This window comes from Hyperolius riggenbachi, chromosome 3 (genome assembly GCF_040937935.1).
Source record: "Hyperolius riggenbachi isolate aHypRig1 chromosome 3, aHypRig1.pri, whole genome shotgun sequence".
Lineage (NCBI taxonomy): Eukaryota > Metazoa > Chordata > Amphibia > Anura > Hyperoliidae > Hyperolius > Hyperolius riggenbachi.
Window position 1 is genome coordinate 152,191,640 of NC_090648.1, and position 24,460 is coordinate 152,216,099.

At 44.8% G+C, this 24,460-nt stretch overlaps 2 long non-coding RNA genes across 3 annotated transcripts in view; one reads left to right on the forward strand and one right to left on the reverse strand.

Annotated features, from left to right (window-relative positions):
* LOC137561193 (uncharacterized) overlaps positions 1 to 24,460 on the reverse strand; it is a 50,357-nt gene that overhangs the window by 2,959 nt on the left and 22,938 nt on the right. For both annotated transcript variants that reach the window (XR_011029911.1, XR_011029912.1), the window contains exon 3: positions 166 to 505. This is a non-coding gene — a long non-coding RNA (uncharacterized lncRNA). The remainder of the gene's footprint in view (positions 1 to 165; positions 506 to 24,460) is intronic.
* The window catches only part of LOC137561194 (uncharacterized), a 59,685-nt gene continuing 50,066 nt past the window's right edge, over positions 14,842 to 24,460 (forward strand). Inside the window, exon 1 of the long non-coding RNA XR_011029914.1 lies at positions 14,842 to 14,927. This is a non-coding gene — a long non-coding RNA (uncharacterized lncRNA). The remainder of the gene's footprint in view (positions 14,928 to 24,460) is intronic.

Consider the following 24,460-nt stretch of genomic DNA (forward strand, 5'->3'; position numbering starts at 1 on the left):
CTGAAAATTGACTGTACCGTCTTACACAGTCTCATGCCCGTGACAACCTGTCATGTTCCAATAGACATGAAAACCCAAGCTAATAAACTTTGGGAATAGAAGTCTGTAGAACACATCTATGTTGTTCAGTCGATATGATGAAAAGCCATGTTAACCAAAACCTACCCTACCAGTCCAGGCCTGAGGGGATTTGACGTGATGTCAAAACCTTTCGTCCGAAGAAGTCAATCTCCACTTTTGCTTTTTTTTTCTCCTTTTCTGCCAGAATGCCGAGAATGCCAGAGAGCGTCTTTCGTGCTTTTTATATTGTATATTCATATGTCCTTTCTTCCGGCCTGGCAGATGCTTGCTTTGAGAGACGCACTTTTATTTTATGGCACCGAAAACATTTTTATTAAGCAGTGGTCTCTGAAGCATGTAAGTGGCTAGATTTCTGAGAGTAAAGTCGTAGGCCCCTCTAGAAGCGGGGAGATTGAAATCAGCCTTGTGTCAGGGGCTGTCATATCTTAGGGAAGACATAAAACACACGGAAACATCAATAAGCAACAAGCCTGTGACAGCTCTGAAACATTTCAGCTGACAAGAAGAGAAAGGGGGTAAGGTTAGGACTCATGGGGAATGCTTAAAATGACTAACAGCCAGATGAAGTGTTGGCAGGAGTTAGAGAGGTGCGGAAAAGACAAGATAAAGAATACCAGGTTATCACCTATTCTAAACTAATGCTAGCCTGTGTGTTACCAAAATGCAGACAGACAACCCAAAGACTTCCTCTTTTGTTTGTATATATATTTTTCCCTTTCATGAGGAGAGAATAGCAGGGTGCGCACAGATTGCCCTGATTACTTGCGTGTCGCAGATTAAAAATATGTTACAAGTGATCTGAAGGAGTCAAAGAATTCTGCTCCCAGCTACTACCTACAGAAATCAAAAAGGATTAACAAGGGTTTTTTTTATTTTATTTAATTTCCTGTACACCGCCTGCGCGTGTTAAAAGATCAGAGATATTTCTATTTATTGAATTTTTAATATGGTCATTATTAAAAGGCAGCTTACACGTTTAGATTTTGTTTTCTCTTTCATCCTCCTTTTTTTTTACCCCCTAGAATGGATACTGAAATCCAAGCGACCTGCAAAGCTGGAATGCGATCGATTTCATCACACTAAAAAGAAAAATTCAACCTGAATAAACCTTTTACTGCAGTAATAGAGCCAAATGTAAAGCCAATACTTCACACCTCTGCTATTTTCTAGGTATTTTTTTCAGATTTGTTTTATCAACAAACGAGTGCGTATTTTGACAGTTTGATCAAATATAGCACATTACCAGCTCAGATATCCCTGGTCCGCATGTAATTGTACTGTAAATGTCTGCTGATCCATTAACCATTGAGCAGTAATAGCTTTACTAACAACACTATGCCATCTCTTCTATAGACTACTCTAGGCTTATCAGGTCCCGGTTTAGCATTTAGTTCTGTTGTAATATAGTTCTAAAGATGCCCATTAATGGTACAATTCTGCAGAGAACTGATTATGTTGAGGTAATCGATCTGAAACAATCCGCCGTGTCTATTAATGGCCAAATTCCTGCTAACTAATCTGATCAGATTGAGCGGGATTTCGGCTGTTAATGGCAGGGCCGGATTACCGACCAGGCAACAAAAGCAGTCGCTTGGGGCCCCCCATTCAGAGTCAAAGGGGCCCCATCAGCACATAAACCAGCCCTCGCCATCCTGTCAGCGGTGGCTGGATGGTATAATGGTTGAAGGGACTCTGAGCAGTGCAGTAACTATGGAAAGATGCATAGCATTTTAAAGTTCTCTTTCTCCTCTTTCCAATGATATATAAACCGCCGCCCTATGCCTTTTAGTTTTCGCTATTTTCGTGATCAAAATCGCGGCCACGGCAATTTCGATCATGAAAATATCGAAAACTAAAAGGCTAAGGGTGGTAGTTTATCTATCATTGGAAAGAAAAGAAAGAGAGCTTCAAAATGATATGCATCTTTCCATAGTTACATTGTATTACACAGGACTTTTCTCCAAAGTCGGCAGCTCGATTCAGCACAATGCAATGAAATATAAGGAACCCATTGGGATATAATTGCAAACATCATGCTGGTAGGTATGAGGATGTAATTAATTAGTCATGGGTATGCTTAAAGGCATACCCACAGGCACTGCTCGGAGTCCCTTTAAGGTCTCTGCCTCTGACACAGGAGACCAGGGTTCGAATCTCGGCTCTGCCTGTTCAGTAAGCCAGCACCTATTCAGTAGGAGACCTTAGGCAAGTCTCTCTAACACTGCTACTTTCTATAGGGCGCGTCCTAGTGGCTGCAGCTCTGGCGCTTTGAGTCCGCCAGGAGAAAAGTGCGATATAAATGTTATTTGTCTTGTCTTGTCAAATGATGCCATGCACTGCTGATTGTCTTCAGAGCCAGGCTCTCCTCCTAGGTCCCCCTCCTGCTACTGTGCGCTCTGCCGCTGCCCACTCCTCCCTCCCTTCCCACAGAGAACCACAGCTGCAGCAAGAATGATAGCAGCAGATGGCAAACGCTCACTCACCTATCCATGATCCAAGCGATAGAGATCCCTTCATCTAAACCCCATCTGTCTCTTCTACAGTGCAGCCGCTCGCTCTGAACTTCCTGATTCTCAGATCAGACAGGAAGTAGGAAGTAGTAATAGTAGTAGTAACAGAGCAGCAGCACTCTAGAGGAGACAGATGGGCTCCGGATGACGGGACCTCTATTGCTTGGATCGCAATAGGTGAATGTGAGTCATCTGGTGCTGTCATTCTCCCCCGCTGCGGCTGCCTTCTCTGCTGGACTATCATATTCACTGGAATGGAGGCTGCATGGTGGCTGTCTAGTTTGGGAGGAAATCGGTTGTTCGGTGGTGGGGGTGGTTATGTAATTCTGTCTTGGGAACGGCTTCCAGTTTAGCGGTGTCCAGAGCTTTCTGCTATTGCCAGGCTGGAGATGCAGGAGGAAAGTGCAGCTGCTGTGATATCTGGCGCCCTCTTCACAGGGGTGCCCCAGCCCCTGAGTGCAAATGTCCCAGCCATTCATCTCTCACTCTGCATTTTGCCGCTGCTATTCCCTGCATTGTGCACCCACAGAGGAAAGCGGCTGTTGCCCATAGCAACCAGTAGCTCGGCTGCCCCGGCGTGCGGCATGTTGCTGTGCAGCTGCATCTTCTGATTCTATTACGACATGATGGGGGGGGCCAAATCAGTTACTTTGCTTAGGGCCACATTTAACCTTAATCCGGCTCTCATGACCGATCGTTTCCGAAAATTGTATAATTAATGAGCACCATAAGACATCTTTTTGGCTTACTCTGGTTAAACTATGAGAGGTGCTTCAGTCCAAATACACCTATTTTGTCAAATGTATTTATTCAAGGTAAGAGAGCATTCATCATAGATATACATGTGTAACTAGACACTTGTAGTATAATGTGCATTACCCTCGCAATGCTGATAATGTGGGTTATGCTAATTGCACAACGTGTGCTACCTAGCCAGCATACTAGGTAATGGTAAAATTGGTGTGAGCTTATTGCACAGCTAACTGAATTTTCCCTAATGGGTAATACCAGAAAAGCCTGCATTAAAGTTCCTCTTTAACCAGGGATCTAACAAGTTATTGCACTTTTCCCCAAACTAGATTCTCACATTAGGCAGCTGCATGAGAATCATATTATTATTATTATTGATTTATAAAGCGCCAACATATTCCGTGGTGCTGTACAAAGTAAGAAACAAACATGGGGTACATAATAATACAGACAATGGTGTACACCAATATACAAGATACATAATTAGTGACAAAATACAAAGAATGATACAAAATACAAATTATAGAATTGGGAATGACAGTGATAAAATTAACATGATGAATAAAATGTATAATGGTTACCAAGACACAAAAGGGGGAAAGAGCCCTGCCCTTGCGAGCTTACAATCTAAAGGGAATGGGGGGGGGGGGAAACAGGAGGAGGGGTAGTATGCAGTAGAGATGCGAAATTCAGATCTTTTCAATGATCCGGATGATTCGAATCGGATCATTGAAAAGATCCGGATCTTTGATCCGAATCTCGGATCATTTTACTAGGGAAGCATTCGGGGGGGGGGGGGGGGGGGAGGGTATTTGAAATTACTAGCAGGAAAGGACTTTCCCTGCAGTTGACAGACAAAGAAGGGGAATGGGGAGGGGGTGGACGGACGGACGGACATAGAAGGGGTAGGGGGGTGGACAGATAGAGAAGGGGGGATGGTGGACAGAGACGGGCAGGGAGTGAACACAAGGGAGGAGGTGAACGAAGAGGGGTGAGCAGAGAGCAGAAATGTTTTTTTGCACACAATACCCAATTGCAATCATATGCTTTACATATATTTCACCTATATATTCATCTGTATACTCTGAATGCAAACATCGCACAGTGAAAGAAAGCATTCCCCTTTTCTCACCTCGAACACATCATAAATTATGGGAGAAGATAAGTGCAGCTGTTTAGAGCAGTGCAGGAGTATCATATTGCACAGCAATCACAGTGCTTGTGTTCCAAGCTGTATGCAGAGTTACTGAGCTGTGCTTCTCAGCCAAAAGTTTTCCATTTGTTCACAACTACAACAGACAGCCTATAATCAGCAGCACATTGCAGCCAGTAGTGTGCTCCACACATATCTGGCAGTGGCACCCATGTCCCCTCTCCCAACTACCTGTCCCTGCAAGGCTGGCTGGCTCCTCTCCAACTGAGCGATCCATCTCCGCTCTGCTTCCAGGACCCCGGTGCCCGCTGAGAGAGGGGGCGTGCCGATCCTAGCTCCACCCCTTTTGATTCAAATCTGTTCATTTTGATGATTCGGATGATTCGACTCACAAAAAAGATTCGGATCAAAGATCCGAATCGTTCATGATCCGGACAACACTAGTATGCAGCAAATATATAGAGGCTTTGTGTTTTAGGATACCTAGTAGGAATGCAATTTGGTCTTAGTACAAAGGGAAGTGGCCTAAGGTAGCGCATATGCTTGTCGGAACAAGTGTGTTTTTAGAGATAAAGAGACCGTTTAAAGGAATACTTAAGGCAAAAAAAAAATGACATTTACTCACCTGGGGCATCCCTCAGCCCCCCGAAGCTGGATGGTGCCCTCGCAGCCCCGCTCCGATCGTCCTGTCCCCGCCGGCGGCTACTTCCGCTTCGGCGACAACCGCCGACAGGCTGCGAACGCGGCTGATTTTCCGCATTCCCAGCCGCTGCTATCACCCTCTATGCTGCTATAGCGTCTATATATACGCTATAGCAGCATAGAGGGTGATAGCAGCTGCTGGGAACGCGGAAAATCAGCCGCGTTCCCAGCCTGTCGGCGGCTGTCGGCGAACCGGAAGTAGCCGCCGGCGGGGACAGGACGATCGGAGCGGGGCTGCGAGGGCACCATCCAGCTTCGGGGGGCTGAGGGATGCCCCAGGTGAGTAAATGTCATTTTTTTTTTTGCCTTAAGTATTCCTTTAAAGGTAACAAAGGTTGGCGAGTGACGGATGTGTTGTGGGAGGGCATTCCAGAGGAGGGGAGAAGCGCATGCGAAGTCTTGTAAACGTGAATGTGAGGAGTTGATTCTAGAGGAGGACAACAGAAGATCATGTGCCGATCTGAGATTGCGATTGGGTTTGTATCTGGAGATTAGTGAGGATATGTACCGGGGAGAGAGATTGTGGAGAGCTTTGTAGGTTAGGGTTAGGAGTTTGAACTGAATCCTCTGGTTAATTTGCAGCCAGTGAAGAGCTTGACAAAGAGGGTCGGCAGAGGAAGATTGAGAAGAAAGATGAATGAGACGAGCAGCTGCGTTCAGTACCGACTGGAGCGGGGCCAGTTTGTTAGACGGTAGTCCACAAAGTAGTACGTTGCAGTAGTCCAGACGAGAAATTATGAGAGCATGTATTACAATTTTAGTTGTGTCTTGAGTGAGAAAGGGACGGATGCGAGATATGTTTTTGAGTTGGAGATGGCAGGAGCTGGTTATGGAGTGAACATGAGGAATAAAAGAGAGAGATGAGTCGAATATCACCCCCAAGCTTCGAGCTTTTGGAACTGAAGTTATGGGAGTGTTATTAACATTTATTGTTACTTCAGGCAGGGAGGTGGAAAAATTATTAGTTCTGTTTTACTCATATAGAGTTTTAGGAAGGGAGAGGACAGGAAGGACGATATAGCAGACAAGCAGTCAGGAACACGTTTAAGGAGGGAGTTAAGGTCTGGGGCAGAGAGGTACAGTTGTGTATCGTCTGCATAGAGGTGGTATTGAAACCCGAATAAGTTGATTAAATCACCAAGACCATGCATGTAGATAGAAAAGAGGAGGGGACCAAGGACAGAGCCTTGGGGAACCCCGACAGACAAAGCATGAGGAGAAGAGATCTGATCTGAGTAGGAGACTGTGAAGGACCTCCTAGAGAGGTAGGAAAATAACCATGTAAGAGCAAGGCCCTTTATTCCGACATTTGAAAGTATTAGTAGGAGTAAGGTGTGGTCGACAGTATCAAATGCTGATGACAGGTCAAGAAGGATGAGCATGGAAAATTGACCTTTGGATTTGGCTGTAAGAAGGTCATTGGCCACTTTGGTAAGGGCTGTTTCCGTGGAGTGGTTAGAGCGAAAGCCAGACTGGAACTGATCAAGTAGGGAGTTAGCAGATAAATAATGGCTTAATTCTGCATGTATATGGCGTTCAAGTAGTTTGGATGCAAATGGGAGAACTGACACTGGGCGGTAGTTGGCAAGTGTGGTAGGATCTAGAGAAGGTTTTTTTTAAGTAGTGGTGTCACAACAGCTTTTTTGAGTGGGGACGTAAAGATGCCAGTAGAGAGGGACAGGTTAAATAGTGTTATTATTGCAGGCAAGAGAGATGAGGATATCTGCGGAATGAAATGGGAGGGAATAGGATCCAAAGAACAGGTGGTTAGATTAGCTTTGGCAATTATAGAGGAAAGAGAGTGTTCAGAGAGTGGAGAGAAGGCAGTTAGAGAACAGTGAATGAGAGGTGTGGAGGTGGGATTTGAGGGCTGCATGGAGAATTCACTTCTGATTTTGTCAATTTTATCAGTGAAGTATGTTGCAAATTCTTCAGCTGATAAGCAAGATGAAGGAGGAGGAGGAGGGGGATGGAGAACGGAGTTGAAGGTGCTGAACAAGCGTTTTGGATTGTGTAAATGGGCGGATATTAGGGAAGAAAAATAGGACTTTTTTGCCACAGAGAGTGCGTTTCTGAAGTTGTTCAAGGCAATTTTATATAAGATGAAGTCCTCACTTGTGTTACTTTTCCTCCAGCGCTGTTCAGCTGCTCTAGAGCATCTTTTTAACTGTTTAGTGGTTTTGGTCATCCAGGGTTGGCGACAGACACGGTGAGGGCGGGCATTGACGAGGGGGGTGAAGTCATCCATGACTTTTGTAATGGAGCTGTTGTAGTGTATAGCAGCCGAGTCTGGGTCAGTGAAGGATTGTGTGAGGAGAGGTTTCAGGGCATCAGAGACAGTTTGAATGTCTAGATTGCGATAGTTTCTTCGAGTATGTGAGCGTGCTTGTGCCAGGGTGGTAGGAAAAGAGTAGGAGAGAGAGAAGCTAAGTAGGTTATGGTCAGAGAGTGGTAGTGGATCATTAGTAAAGTCAGTGACAGAGCAGAGACGAGTGAATACAAGGTCAAGCGTATGGCCATCAGTGTGGGTTGAGGTAGAGGACCACTGAGACAAGCCAAAGGAGGAAGTGAGTGATAGAAGTTTTTTGGAGACAGTGTTATTGGTGTCAATAGGAATGTTAAAATCACCCATGATGATGGTAGGGATGTCAGAGGATAGGAACTGGAGAAGCCAGGCAGAGAAATGATCCAAGAAAACAGAAGCAGGGCCTGGAGGGCGGTAAATAACTGCAATTTGGAGGTTCAAGGGTGATTATAGTCGGACTGCATGGACTTCAAAGGATGGCAGGGAGAGAGAGGGAATAGGAGTGAGAGGCTTGAAGGAGCATTTATCTGAGAGGAGAATGCCCACACCACCACCATGCTTATTCCCACCTCTAGGAGTGTGGCTAAAGCGGAAACCTCCATAGGAGAGGGCGGCAGGTGAGACTGTGTCAGAAGGGGTCAGCCAGGTTTCAGTGATCCCATATGACACAACTGTTAATTTACCAACCTTTCAGAAATCAAAACTGTGTCAATATGACAGATGCACACAGTGCACGTCAATTGTAGCAGTATTTACGCAACTGAGGCAGTATATTGCATTGCACACAAAATGCATCTTGTGTTACCTAGGATTAGGTAACATGTGTATCACATTAGCATTATACAGTTGCACAATATGCATGACACCCACTACAACAGTTTCATAAATACTGGTACAGTTACCATGTGCTATGCGCACGCAGCAATTTTACCGCTATTTCGAGAATATGGCCGTACGTGTCTTCTAAATTAGGTACATCTGTGTATTCAAAAATGGAAAATCCATAGCACCACGTCAGTACTAGTATATAGCTCTTTTATTGTATTAAAAATAAAAAGCGATAGCCGTGGCAGCGACAGACGCTGTTTTGGACATAGTATCCTTCCTCAAGCTGTATCAGGCTCTCTCTGATATGTCTCAACATCACACTCCCTTAAAAAATACTGTTTGCGAACATATGTGAACCAATCAGAATTCAGATGGGATGCAGAGGACCAGTGTGTATCAGCAAATCAAGCAAATCATAAGGAATTCAAAAAATTAACTTACCCATGTATAAAAATGGCCAAAGGTGGACCTGATGGAAGACAGGAGCTTAAACAGCAACCAGCACTGCATCAGCCATGTGTAATGCCAGTATACTTCCTGAAAAGGCACAGTTACAACAAATACAACATTGTATGTCACACGGGCCGTGTCCCAAAGCGCACGCATAAAACGTGTCTACACTCATACAAACAGATGCGTACAATCAATCCTGGAGTTGCTATGCGAAAAAGGCCAAGCCAAAGTGCAGGCATAAAGGGTATCTACACGCATACAAACAACCGTGTATAATCGCTTCTGCCGTTGCTATGCGACAAGGCACCAAGACCGGAATGAAAGAACACCACTGTAGCCAAAGCGTAAAGCAAAAAAAGTATGCATACATCACCAATAATTAGGCGTATAGCATTCAAGGCTACGCATATATAAGCAAAACGACATGGCAAATGCAGAAATAGAGGGAAGGAGCAGGGTAAGCAGGAAGAGGGCCACATGTTAGAAAAAAATGGGACATGTGGCCCTCTTCCTGCTTAGCCTGCTCCTCCCCTCTATTTCTGCATTCGCCATGTCATTGCCCCTTATTGCAAATCTGACCATAGCCTCACCAAGCAGTCTGGAGCTCTGTCGCCACCCCCACCTGTGTTATCTGTGTTACCGTGGCCTGTCCCCAGCTTCGGAACTGCCTATCATGCTGCGGCAGAAAAGCTGGGGGTGGACCAAAGCAACACAGGTGGGGGTGGCGACAGAGCTCCAGACTTCTCAGCGGGCTGTGGGCAAAAACCGTCATGGCAACTTTTTTCAATGGAGGCCGGGTTTAACAATTCCCATTGACCAACAAATGGGTAGGTTATTTACCCATTCAATTACTGAAGTTACATTCAGAAAGTATAAGAGTGTCATTACTTGCAAGTAAAACAATCCTGGAGGCACTCTTTAAATCCTATTACAGTATTCCAGAAGAGACTTGCAGCATAATGAAATAAAAGGTACCAATTCTACTATGAGCTTGCCCCTGATCCCTTTTTTTTCACTGTAAGGATTATTAACCAATTGTTTTAAATCATGGTTTCTTTATAGTTGTGTGAAGTTTGACTGCATTTTAAATCTCCCGGATAAATGAGTAAAGGTCATAAACGTTGTGTGTGGCTGAGACAAATATTCTGACTGCAGGGGTCAGATTAGAAGTTTAATAGGTCATCATTAATCTGTATGAGATGTAAAGCAACATAAAGTGCAACAGCATATGCCAGTGAAACAATTAAATCATCAACTAAAGATGTAAAGCTTTGAAAGCAAGTATATGGCATTCCGAGTTTAGTTTAGGACTAAATCTATAGATACAACTGTTTACTTAATTTGTTTATTTTCAATTCAGGTTCACTTTAAAATGAATCAATTAAAAAGTTCTATTAGCACATTTCATTATTTCTGATAAAGAAGAGCTAGACGTATTTTAACTTTTCTAGCATTAGCTAAGTGCTACACATACAGGACATGTGCAGAAATACATTGGAGATGCAAGCATCCGGTTAATAAGCAGAATTCATGCTAGCCGTACATTTTGCTCTCTCTGTACTGAGTTGGTGTGCCACAAGCTGGCGGTTTCTCAGCCTAAAGCATGTCTGCTCTTAAAATGCCTTATTAAAAGACCATCTGTATCATAGAATATTCAACTAGTACTGCCTTAACTTGATTTATGATGACATTCCCAACACCCTGCCATCCTACTACACATATGGATCAGACTTGCTAACTTGTTAAGGCAATGTTTGATGGCTAATTGTGCTTGTTGGGTGGCACTGTGCATGCAGAAACAGGGGTGTTTGAACTTGATATATGGAAAGCAAATTTGGTGAGTGTGCACTGTTAATTAGTATGACAAAGATGGAGGTATGTGCTATTTTATGGCTTCATATATAGGTGTGATAAGTGAAATCTTTGTGAAATTCACTGCACTGATGTTCTCATTTTGACAGTCTCCATTGTAGGTTAACCAAATGTACATTTAAAAAAAGGTAGATTCTACAGATGATAGTGGAATTTACAAATGTCATTCAGTCAATTTGAATGAAAATGGTTAATAGAGGCGCCAAAATAGGATAAGATGGGTTAAAAACCGTTTAAAAGGGAGGGGGTGGGTGGATCCACTACCCTCACTAAAAATGACCAGGCTAAATCAAGCCGTAGATAATACAAGAAAATATTTATTTACAGAGGCGCTCTAGCTTTTTACTGACCCAGACGTGTGTTCTCCTACCTCAATTGCCTGATGAAGCGGGATGTTCGCCCGTGAAACGCGTTGCACTGTATTTAGAGACTAATAAATATTTTCTTGTATTATCTATGGCTTGATTTAGCCTGGTCATTTTTAGTGAGGGTAGTGGATCCATCCACCCCCTCCCTTTTAAATGGTTTTTAACCCATCTTATCCTATTTTGACGCCTCTATTAACCATTTTCATTCATATCTTGTCCACCCTTGGTGGAGGGGTGTATCCCCATTTTTTCTTATCTATAGAGAGCGACTTTTTATACCTGAGTGGGGTCAGGTGAAAAGTCTCCCCACCTGCTATTACAGTGGTCGCCTGCGTGGTGACCCACACTTGTGAGTATAATCTCATTTAAATACTTTTTCCACATTGGTCGAACATACTACACCAGATTTGGCTCTCGGTTTTTTTCCTGTCTTTCAAGCATTCAGTCAATTTGCTCTCTTTTTCTGGTTGGACTTAATGGTCGGATGTTTTTTTTCAATGAAACTAAGTATGTAATTATTATCACAAAAATATTTTTTTTAACCTGCGCTCATGTTACTAGTTGTCATTTTCTTAGATTATAATAACCTATATTATGACTAGGAAGTTAGCATATATGATGTCTAGGAACACTGCTGGAAATTACGATCTGTAGTCGATGTGGCTGGTCAGTCAGGTGGGGAAAATGGTGCAATCCGTATGGATGGGAAGACCAGAGGAGCAGTTCCCCATGGGTAAGTAATGGTACTCTCTCTTTCCGCCCCCCCCCCCCCCCCCACTAACTGTCTCAAAATAGCTCCCAATCTAATCTCTACCTTAGTTGTATGTCCATCGTACTCTAAGGCCAATTTAAGAGGAAACTAAATAACTTATTAAGTGAAAAGGCCAAAGAAGAGCCAAAGAGGTACTTTCTCAGCCCACCACTGTCATGGGAAGGTAAAATGCCAGAGAACCCCTGCAAAGACTTCAAGGAACCCTGAGGGTCCAACAAACCCTGGTTGAGGAAAACTGACATAGAAGCTGAAGGCCTTTAGATGGTCTTCTGACAACAAAGCAACAAAGGCAGGAGGTGCTCACAGGAGGTGCTCAGAGGAGCCTTCCTGCTCATTCACATTTAATTTGTGTATTTTTTAAATGTATTTATTTATTTATTTATTTTGGGGGGGCAGGGATGATATATTGGAGGTATGGAATGGTAGAGAAAAAAACAGAGGAAAGTACAGATGCAATGCCAGCAGAGGTAGTGGAGTGAGTCAGCTATTCTAACTTCTGCCTGTGGGCCCTCCAATCTGTGCAACTTCCTCATCCCTCTCCTGGTGCCCTACTGGTATCTGGCGTCAGCTGATGTTAGGTCATGCACTTTGCCATATATAACTATCACCTCCTTAATGCAGGTAGAGGTAGGGCTAACTACTCTACATGTGGCATCAGAGTTGGGACAAGGTCCTCCGGCACCCAAGGCTGAGACACCAAAGTGTGCCCCCCATCCCTCCCACCCCAGCCGTCACACTGATTGCTATTAGAGAGGCGCCCCAGGGCCCTCAACCCCCCCAACACCTTAATCTCTAGTTATCTGGCTTGCAGTCGCTGCCATGTATCCCATTTTCTTATTTTTCTTGCTTCAAACACAATAGGGGAATGATAGCTGAGTGAGTTGCGTGCCCCCTCCTACACTGCGCCCTGAGGCTGGAGCCTCTCTTGCTTCTGCTTCTGCCTCTGCCCGGCCTTACGTGGCAAAAGGTCTAGGGGTTGAATTATGTCAGAATCTGGGACCCCCTTTAATAACACGGGAACCACAAGATGTCTAAAGAGGGTAGGTAAAGCGGGTACTTTTTTAAAACTCTCTAACAATTTCAAAGATAGGGTTAAAGTTTAATTGAAAGTCTTCTGTTTGTTGCAGTCTTCTGCCTTCTTTGGTCTTTTTTGATCTTTCCGATCCACCGTCAGACTTGGCTGATGGTGCTGCTAAAGACTAAAGGGTAGGCTGAATAAACATAGCTAAGAGTTGAAAAGATGGTTTAGCAAAGTATGAAGCAAAACTGGCCAGACTGACCAAAACAGTAGTTTGGGTGATGATAATTGAATTGAGATTGAGATGCTAGGTCATGTGAGGATACAGGAGAGACCTAAGCATATACTGTATACTGTCAACCTTGTGGGCCATGCTTTTTTCATGTGAAGCAAAAGTTTAATAATATACAGATGAGCAGGGGCATAACTACAAATCATGCAAATCATGCCCCCCCAACAAAATGTTAATGCCTCCCCCCATGTTCATACCCTTTCCCTTGCCTACCCCTGGTGACCCTCAGAGCCTAGAAGCCTATCTTGCAAGGGTCATAAAAATGTGTGGCTATCATAATCTTTACACTCATAATAAGTGTAGACTAGCAACAAAAACAGCAGATCTGAAGGATGGGCCCCTTTGTCTGGGAGTGAACACTATCCAGTGGGTGGATAGTGTAATGGTTAAGTGCTCTGCCTCTGACACAGGAAACCTGGGTTTGAATATTGGCCCTGCCTGTTCAGTAAGCCAGCACCTATTCAGTAGGAGACCTTGGGCAAGGCTCCCTAACACTGCTACTGCCTATAGAGTGCGGCCTAGTGGCTGCAGCTCTGGCGCTTTGAGTGCGCCAGGAGAAAAGCGATATATAAATGTTCCGTGTTTGTTTGTTAGTAGTTGGGCCCCCTTACAGCTCTGGGTCCCATAGTGGTTGCAGGGCTCTACCCCAGTAATTACACCCCTGTAGTTGAGACTATATTGTATAACAATTACTAAGCAGACATCCTTTGTTTAAAAAAAAAGAATAGAAACTACTGTTCTCAGAATAGCCCACAAGGGTGGCAGTATACAGTATATGCTTAGGGCTCTTCTGTATCCTCACATGAGCTAGCATCTCAAGCTCAATTCAATTATCAACACCAAAACTACTGTTTTGGTCAGTCTGGCCAGTTTTGCTTCATACTTTGCTAAACCATCTTTTCAACTCCTAGCTATGTTTATTCAGCCTACACTTTAGTCTTTAGCAGCACCATCAGACAAGTCTGACAGTGGATCGGAAAGAGTTAAAGGGGCACTATGGCGAAAAATTGTAAAATTTTAAATATGTGCAAACATAAACAAATAAAATAAAATACATTTTTTTCCAAAGTAAAATGAGCCATAAATTACTTTTCTCCTATGTTGCTGTCACTTACAGTAGGTAGTAGAAATCTGACAAAAGTGACAGGTTTTGGACTAGTCCATCTCTTCATAGGGTATTCTCAGCAAGGCTTTTATTATTTATAAAGGTATTCCCTAAAAAGGATTTAAAGAGAAACTCCAACCTAGAATTGAACTTTATCCCAATCAGTAGCTGATACCCCCTTTTACATGAGAAATATGATGCTTTTCACAAACAGACCATCAGGGGCGCTGTATGACTGATTTTGTGCTGAAACCTCTCCCACAAGAAGCTCTGAGTACCGCGGTACTCTGGGCAAACTGCCACAATGTAACAATGTTCACAGACAGGAATTAGCTGTTTGCAGCTGTCTCTAACAGCCAAAACAGCTAGGAACAGCTACATAACCTGCCCACAGTAAAAATGTCACCATGTAATAAATGTCAGAATGTAAATCAGGGAGAGGAAAGATTTTACAATGAGCAAGCACTGACTAAATCATTTATACATAATTATTGTAAAAATGAAGCACTTTTTTTACTACATTATTTTCACTGGAGTTCCTCTTTACACAATGATGCTGGTCAGCTTCCCTGCCCCCTACACAGTTTTTGGCAGTTGGACAGAGCAACTGCCATTCACTAAGTGCATTTGAAAATAAATAAATCCCTGAGGATCCCCTATGAAGAGATGGACTAGTAGTCCAAAACCTGCCACTTCTGTCAGATTTCTACTACCGACTGTAAGTGACAGCAACATAAGAGAAAAGTAATTAGGTTTCACTATGTACAGCGCTACGGAAGATGTTGGCTGTATATAAAAAAAAAATAATAATACTTCAGTAACTGTAACTCTGAGTCTGTGGAGGCATCTAGCATAATACATAAATGATCTGAGATTGTGGTAACCAACCCTTACTTCACACATTTCTGCATATGATATTTGCAATTGATATATCTGCATCTTTTGCACTGCGAAGAAAAAGAAGGGCATAGAGAGAGAACATATGCTGCAAAGTTAAATCGGTATCATACTCAAAAGGTGTCTGAGAACAGAATGTACAAATAGTATGCCGCTACCATATGTCCTTGCTGTGTGTACCTATGCAATATTTACCTATAGAGGGAGACAAATGGCAGTCAGTGTATTCTATGTGCAGTTTTTAATTCATTTATTTTGCATTTATTTATTAATTTTGTATTTTTTTCCTGTGTTATTCTTTGCAGCGTTGGTAACTGCTTTGCAATTCATGTATTTATTGAAGGACCACTACCACAACAACTTGTAAAATTTAAAATACATGAAAATGCATAAATAAAAAGTAAATTTCTCCCACAGCAAAATGTGCTATAAATTACTTTTCTCCTATGTTGCTGTCACTTACAGAAGGTAGTAGAAAGCTGACAGAACTGACAGGTTTTTAACTAGCCCATCTCCTCATAGGGGATTCTTAGGTTATTCTTTATTTGTAAAAGCACTTAGTGAATGGCAATAGCTCAGTCCAACTGCCAGAATACTGTACAAACAGGTGGGGTCTGAATCTTTGCATAGAATCTCTTCAGGGAGTGCTTTTGTAAAGAAAACAAATATATACTGAGAATCCCCCCATGAAGAGATGGACTAGTCTGATAAAACCTGTCGATTCTGTCAAATTTCTACTTACTACTGTATGTGACTATAGCATAGGTGAAGAGTCATTTATTATTCATTTTACTCTGGAAGAAACATACTTCTTATTTGTTAGTGTTTACATGTGTTCGAAATTTTACAATGTTTTGCGACAGTGGTCCTTTAATGTTAATACCGTATTATATATACAATAGTTTACGTAGTAATGGGGTTTTTTAAGGGAGTTAGAACAGTTTTCGGACACCCCTCCCAAGAAAGAAAGAAAAACAGTTGGGCTCTTTCATACCAGATATGCTGTGGAGTTTATCTTGCATCTGACACAAGGCATGAATTTCCAAACCTGTCAGTTAGCTCAGAGTTGGAGGTAAGCAAACCAATTGGTCATGTCAGTGAATGTAAAACAACTCTTCACAGAAGATGCCACTTGCAGTGTACAGAGGATCTTGCCACACTTTCTACAGGGTGCCCTGCCAAGCCTTCCATACCTGTGGCCTAGAAGCAACACATTTGGCTGACTTCAAGGCCTATGCAGGTCATAGCTGGCAGCTGCACTGTAAATGTAAAGAAATATGTAGCAGTAGTTGGATCAAACATCACTATAGAGGAACTCTATTGAAAAAAGCATATGAATAAAATTGTTTATTTTTAGAATATTCATTTATAATAATAATAATAATAATCTGAACATTTATATAGCGCTTTTCTCCAATCGGACTCAAAGCGCTCAAGAGCTGCAGCCAGTGGGACGCGCTCAAGAGGCCACCCTGCAGTGTTAGGGAGTCTTGCATTGAACTCCTTACTGAATAGGTACTTGACCTAGCCAGGATTCGAACCCTGGTCTCCCATGTCAAAGGCAGAACCCTTACATTATTTAGTCAGTGTTTGCCCATTGAAAAATCTATCCTCACCCTGATCTGCATTCTGTAATTTATCACAGGTGGTGACATCTTTACTGCTGGCAGGCACATTGCTGTAGAATGTTAGTTTACTAAGAGTTCAAAAGCCAGTAGAAAATATACCTGGTCTCCCAGAATGCTCTTGGAGGAGAATTCTGCATAGCTTAACAACCTAGGCTTTGACTTCACTGGGAGGACAGGGCTAAATACCAATATACAGCAGATAGATAGATAGATAGATAGATAGATAGATAGATAGATAGATAGATACCTGTAGATAGATAGATAGATAGATAGATAGATAGATAGATAGATAGATAGTGTTGCTGATGCTAAAACTAGTGTTGGGCGAACAGTGTTCGCCACTGTTCGGGTTCTGCAGAACATCACCCTGTTCGGGTGATGTTCGAGTTCGGCCGAACACCTGATGGTGTTCGGCCAAACTGTTCGGCCGTATGGCCGAACTAAGAGCGCATGGTCGGACATTACCCGAACGTTCGGCTAGCGCTGTGATTGGCCGAACGGGTCACGTGGTTCGGACCCGAACGCGCTCTGATTGGCCGAACTGTCACGTGGTTCGGGTAAATAAATACACGAACCACGTCATATCTCCGCCATTTGTCTGTGGGTTTAGCTTTGGGTAGGCAGGCAGGGTAGTTCGCGCTCCAGCCACGCTAGCCAGGGTCCCCCGGGTCATTGAGTCACTGCTGGGAATAGTAGTACACTGCTCGCTCAGCCACATTATATAGCATTGTGTTTACTGCCACTCTGTGTACCTCGCTCAGCCACACTATATAGCATTGTGTTTACTGCCACTCTGTGTCTGCTGGGAACAGTAGTACACTGCTCGCTCAGCCACACTATATAGCATTGTGTTTACTGCCACTCTGTGTACCTCGCTCAGCCACACTATATAACATTGTGTTTACTGCCACTCTGTGTCTGCTGGGAACAGTAGTACACCGCTTGCTCAGCCACACTATATAGCATTGTGTTTACTGCCACTCTGTGTACCTCGCTCAGCCACACTATATAGCATTGTGTTTACTGCCACTCTGTGTACCTCGCTCAGCCACACTATATAGCATTGTGTTTACTGCCACTCTGTGTTTGCTGGGAACAGTAGTACACTGCTCGCTCAGCCACACTATATAGCATTGTATTTACTGCCACTCTGTGTACCTCGCTCAGCCACACTATATAACATTGTGTTTACTGCCACTCTGTGTCTGCTGGGAACAGTAGTACACCGCTTGCTCAGCCACACTATATAGCATTGTGTTTACTGCCACTCTGTGTACCTCGCTCAGCCACACTATATAGCATTGTGTTTACTGCCACTCTGTGTACCTCGCTCAGCCACACTATATAGCATTGTGTTTACTGCCACTCTGTGTCTGCTGGGAACAGTAGTACACTGCTCGCTCAGCCACACTATATAGCATTGTGTTTACTGCCACTCTGTGTACCTCGCTCAGCCACACTATATAGCATTGTGTTTACTTCCACTCTGTGTCTGCTGGGAACAGTAGTACACCGCTCGCTCAGCCACACTATATAGCATTGTGTTTACTGCCACTCTGTGTACCTCGCTCAGCCACACTATATAGCATTGTGTTTACTGCCACTCTGTGTCTGCTGGGAACAGTAGTACACTGCTCGCTCAGCCACACTATATAGCATTGTGTTTACTGCCACTCTGTGTACCTCGCTCAGCCACACTATATAGCATTGTGTTTACTGCCACTCTGTGTACCTCGCTCAGCCACACTATATAGCATTGTGTTTACTGCCACTCTGTGTACCTCGCTCAGCCACACTATATAGCATTGTGTTTACTGCCACTTTGTGTCTGCTGGGAACAGTAGTACACCGCTCGCTCAGCCACACTATATAGCATTGTGTTTACTGCCACTCTGTGTACCTCGCTCAGCCACACTATATAACATTGTGTTTACTGCCACTCTGTGTCTGCTGGGAACAGTAGTACACCGCTCGCTCAGCCACACTATATAGCATTGTGTTTACTGTCACTCTGTGTACCTCGCTCAGCCACACTATATAGCATTGTGTTTACTGCCACTCTGTGTCTGCTGGGAACAGTAGTACAGTAGTACAGTGCTCGCTCAGCCACACTATATTACTGCCACTCTGTGTACCTCGCTCAGCCACACAATATAGCATTGTGTTTACTGCCACTCTGTGTACCTCGCTCAGCCACACTATATAGCATTGTGTTTACTGCCACTCTGTGTCTGCTGGGAACAGTAGTACACTGCTCGCTCAGCCACACTATATAGCATTGTGTTTACTGCCACTCTGTGTACCTCGCTCAGCCACACTATATAGCATTGTGTTTACTTCCACTCTGTGTCTGCTGGGAACAGTAGTACACCGCTCGCTCAGCCACACTATATAGCATTGTGTTTACTGCCACTCTGTGTACCTCGCTCACCCAGCACTATATAGCATTGTGTTTACTGCCACTCTGTGTCTGCTGGGAACAGTAGTACACCGCTCGCTCAGCCACACTATATAGCATTGTGTTTACTGCCACTCTGTGTACCTCGCTCAGCCACACTATATAGCATTGTGTTTACTTCCACTCTGTGTCTGCTGGGAACAGTAGTACACCGCTCGCTCAGCCACACTATATAGCATTGTGTTTACTGCCACTCTGTGTACCTCGCTCAGCCACACTATATAGCATTGTGTTTACTGCCACTCTGTGTCTGCTGGGAACAGTAGTACACTGCTCGCTCAGCCACACTATATAGCATTGTGTTTACTGCCACTCTGTGTACCTCGCTCAGCCACACTATATAGCATTGTGTTTACTGCCACTCTGTGTACCTCGCTCAGCCACACTATATAGCATTGTGTTTACTGCCACTCTGTGTACCTCGCTCAGCCACACTATATAGCATTGTGTTTACTGCCACTTTGTGTCTGCTGGGAACAGTAGTACACCGCTCGCTCAGCCACACTATATAGCATTGTGTTTACTGCCACTCTGTGTACCTCGCTCAGCCACACTATATAACATTGTGTTTACTGCCACTCTGTGTCTGCTGGGAACAGTAGTACACCGCTCGCTCAGCCACACTATATAGCATTGTGTTTACTGTCACTCTGTGTACCTCGCTCAGCCACACTATATAGCATTGTGTTTACTGCCACTCTGTGTCTGCTGGGAACAGTAGTACAGTAGTACAGTGCTCGCTCAGCCACACTATATTACTGCCACTCTGTGTACCTCGCTCAGCCACACAATATAGCATTGTGTTTACTGCCACTCTGTGTACCTCGCTCAGCCACACTATATAGCATTGTGTTTACTGCCACTCTGTGTCTGCTGGGAACAGTAGTACACTGCTCGCTCAGCCACACTATATAGCATTGTGTTTACTGCCACTCTGTGTACCTCGCTCAGCCACACTATATAGCATTGTGTTTACTTCCACTCTGTGTCTGCTGGGAACAGTAGTACACCGCTCGCTCAGCCACACTATATAGCATTGTGTTTACTGCCACTCTGTGTACCTCGCTCACCCAGCACTATATAGCATTGTGTTTACTGCCACTCTGTGTCTGCTGGGAACAGTAGTACACCGCTCGCTCAGCCACACTATATAGCATTGTGTTTACTGCCACTCTGTGTACCTCGCTCAGCCACACTATATAGCATTGTGTTTACTGCCACTTTGTGTCTGCTGGGAACAGTAGTACACCGCGCGCTCAGCCACACTATATAGCATTGTGTTTACTGCAACTCTGTGTACCTCGCTCAGCCACACTATATAACATTGTGTTTACTGCCACTCTGTGTCTGCTGGGAACAGTAGTACACCGCTCGCTCAGCCACACTATATAGCATTGTGTTTACTGCCACTCTGTGTACCTCGCTCAGCCACACTATATAGCATTGTGTTTACTGCCACTCTGTGTCTGCTGGGAACAGTAGTACACCGCTCGCTCAGCCACACTATATAGCATTGTGTTTACTGCCGCTCTGTGTACCTCGCTCACCCAGCACTATATAGCATTGTGTTTACTGCCACTCTGTGTCTGCTGGGAACAGTAGTACACCGCTCACTCAGCCACACTATATAGCATTGTGTTTACTGCCACTCTGTGTACCTCGCTCAGCCACACTATATAGCATTGTGTTTACTGCCACTTTGTGTCTGCTGGGAACAGTAGTACATCGCTCGCTCAGCCACACTATATAGCATTGTGTTTACTGCCACTCTGTGTACCTCGCTCAGCCACACTATATAGCTTTGTGTTTACTGCAACTCTGTGTCTGCTGGGAACAGTAGTACACCGCTCGCTCAGCCACACTATATAGCATTGTGTTTACTGCCACTCTGTGTACACCACTCTGCCGCACTATATAGCATTATTGTGTTTACTGCCACTCTGTGTCTGCTGGGAAAAGTAGTACACTGCTCGCTCAGCCACACTATATAGCATTGTGTTTACTGCCACTCTGTGTACCTCGCTCAGCCACACTATATAGCATTGTTTTTACTGCCACTCTGTGTACCTCGCTCAGCCACACTATATAGCATTGTGTTTACTGCCACTCTGTGTCTGCTGGGAACAGTAGTACACTGCTCGCTCAGCCACACTATATAGCATTGTGTTTACTGCCACTCTGTGTACCTCGCTCAGCCACACTATATAGCATTGTGTTTACTGCCACTCTGTGTCTGCTGGGAACAGTAGTACACCGCTCGCTCAGCCACACTATATAGCATTGTGTTTACTGCCACTCTGTGTACCTCGCTCACCCAGCACTATATAGCATTGTGTTTACTGCCACTCTGTGTCTGCTGGGAACAGTAGTACACCGCTCGCTCAGCCACACTATATAGCATTGTGTTTACTGCCACTCTGTGTACCTCGCTCAGCCACACTATATAGCATTGTGTTTACTGCCACTTTGTGTCTGCTGGGAACAGTAGTACACCGCTCGCTCAGCCACACTATATAGCATTGTATTTACTGCCACTCTGTGTACCTCGCTCAGCCACACTATATAACATTGTGTTTACTGCCACTCTGTGTCTGCTGGGAACAGTAGTACACCACTCGCTCAGCCACACTATATAGCATTGTGTTTACTGCCACTCTGTGTACCTCGCTCAGCCACACTATATAGCATTGTGTTTACTGCCACTCTGTGTCTGCTGGGAACAGTAGTACAGTGCTCGCTCAGCCACACTATATAGCATTGTGTTTACTGCCACTCTGTGTACCTCGCTCAGCCACACTATATAGCATTGTGTTTACTGCCACTCTGTGTACCTCGCTCAGCCACACTATATAGCATTGTGTTTACTGCCACTCTGTGTCTGCTGGGAACAGTAGTACACTGCTCGCTCAGCCACACTATATAGCATTGTGTTTACTGCCACTCTGTGTACCTCGCTCAGCCACACTATATAGCATTGTGTTTACTTCCACTCTGTGTCTGCTGGGAACAGTAGTACACCGCTCGCTCAGCCACACTATATAGCATTGTGTTTACTGCCACTCTGTGTACCTCGCTCACCCAGCACTATATAGCATTGTGTTTACTGCCACTCTGTGTCTGCTGGGAACAGTAGTACACCGCTCACTCAGCCACACTATATAGCATTGTGTTTACTGCCACTCTGTGTACCTCGCTCAGCCACACTATATAGCATTGTGTTTACTGCCACTTTGTGTCTGCTGGGAACAGTAGTACACCGCTCGCTCAGCCACACTATATAGCATTGTGTTTACTGCCACTCTGTGTACCTCGCTCAGCCACACTATATAACATTGTGTTTACTGCCACTCTGTGTCTGCTGGGAACAGTAGTACACCGCTCGCTCAGCCACACTATATAGCATTGTGTTTACTGCCACTCTGTGTACCTCGCTCACCCAGCACTATATAGCATTGTGTTTACTGCCACTCTGTGTCTGCTGGGAACAGTAGTACACCGCTCACTCAGCCACACTATATAGCATTGTGTTTACTGCCACTTTGTGTCTGCTGGGAACAGTAGTACATCGCTCGCTCAGCCACACTATATAGCATTGTGTTTACTGCCACTCTGTGTACCTCGCTCAGCCACACTATATAGCATTGTGTTTACTGCCACTCTGTGTCTGCTGGGAACAGTAGTACACCGCTCGCTCAGCCACACTATATAGCATTGTGTTTACTGCCACTCTGTGTACACCGCTCAGCCGCACTATATAGCATTATTGTGTTTACTGCCACTCTGTGTCTGCTGGGAAAAGTCGTACACCGCTCACCCGCCACTGTATAGCATTCTGCTCTGTGTCGCTGCTGGGAATAGTGGTACACCGCTCACCCACCACTGTATAGCATTGTGCTCTGTGTCGCTGCTGGGATTAGTGGTACACCGCTCACCCACCACTGTATAGCATTTCTGTACTGCCACTGTACTGCTGCCAGTCAGCGTGTACTTTAAGGATAAGTGAAATGAGGAAGAAATCCGGTGAAAGAGGGAGGGGCAAGGGAAGAGGTGTTTCCCCTGACGGGTAACGTACAGGCCACAGGTGAGCACCCAAGAAAACCCACTCAATACCGCCCATGTTGTCCAGGACAACAACCCTCACAAATCCAAAAGAACAGGACCAGATAATTACTTGGATGACCTATCAAGCGTCCAGCAGTGGGTTAAGCAGCACCAGCACATCACGCACGAGGTCCGAGTCCTCAGCCAGTTACAAGGAGCCAGTGGGCACAAAGCTGACACAACCGGCAGCGACACCACGCACACAAGTACCAGATAACCAGTCCGATGAATTACCTCAGGACACAATGGGGTATTCGCAGGAGCTATTCCCAGCCCAGCAAACTTCCACCTTTGAAAGGTCAATGGAGGAACAGCCAGAAATGTTGTGCCCGGATTCACAACCATTAACTGTGGGAAATGCACCGCGCACTGAAATACAAGGCGAGTCCGAGGACTTTGAAACCCAAATCCCAGAGCAAGTTGGGCAGGAGGGGTTGCAATTGCAGGAGGTCGGCCGACAAGATCTGGACGACGACGTTGGAGTGAGCTGCGCAGAGGTTGTTCTGGGGAGCTCTAATCCACGGCGGCGGCCCCCCACAATGACATATGACGAGTTTGAGGAGATGGAAGAGGAGGGTATGGACAATGTGGACATAGACCCAGATTTTGTTTGTGAACGAGAACATCGCCGTCGTAGCAGCAGCACAGATGAGTCTGTTGAAGAACCCACTGCTGCACGAGTTCGCCTTGTGCCACAAGGTAGGCGGCGCACAATTTCAGGCACCACAAGCGTGGAAGTTCAAGTGAGAGGCAAAAGAGGCGCAAACAGAAATCGCCAGCAAGGCAGGTGCTCCAAAGTCTGGGCTTTCTTTGAAGACTGCACTGAGGATGGTACTATGGCGATTTGCAAGGTGTGCAAGACCCGCCTGAGCAGGGGGAAAAGTATTAACAACCTCTCCACCACCAGCATGAGCCGCCACATGCTATCCAAACATCCCACTCTGTGGGCAAACGCGGCAGGACAGGGTACCAGCAACACTGCCTCCCTTGGGGTCACCAGACTCACCACCAGACCCGCCTCAGCAGCAGCAGTAGCCCAGCCATTGCGTGGTTCACAACATTCACAAACATCAGACGACGCTGACACTGTCACTTTCCGGAGTAGTGCTCTTGAGGTCTCCCAGTGTTCATCAAACACAACAACCAACAGCCCTTCAGTGTGCAGCC